We start from the raw sequence: 311 nt of genomic DNA, 5'->3' as shown, positions 1-311 counted from the left end.
ATTAGAAGCTGTTGCCCTCATCAAATTGAAAAAGGTTAGAGAAAAACGTACTGTGCCACGGTACAACAGTAATACCCATTCTCTCAAAAAAAAAAACTCGTAGTCTTGAGCGCAAATGGAGAAAAACTAACTTGAAAGTTTTTAGAATTGCTTGGAAAAACAGTATGTCCAGCTATAGACAGGCTCTAAAAGCTGCCAGGGCCGAGCATATCCACAAACTCATAGAAAATAACCAAAACAATTCAAGGTTTTTATTTAGCCCAGTGGCTAGATTAACAAATAACCAGACGCCACCCGATCTAAATATTCCC

The sequence above is a fragment of the Sinocyclocheilus grahami genome, unplaced genomic scaffold (assembly GCF_001515645.1).
Source record: "Sinocyclocheilus grahami isolate Dianchi unplaced genomic scaffold, SAMN03320097.WGS_v1.1 scaffold4.1, whole genome shotgun sequence".
In the NCBI taxonomy this organism is placed as follows: domain Eukaryota; kingdom Metazoa; phylum Chordata; class Actinopteri; order Cypriniformes; family Cyprinidae; genus Sinocyclocheilus; species Sinocyclocheilus grahami.
The sequence above is the reverse complement of the archived record's forward strand: the minus strand, read 5'-3'. Positions refer to the sequence as shown.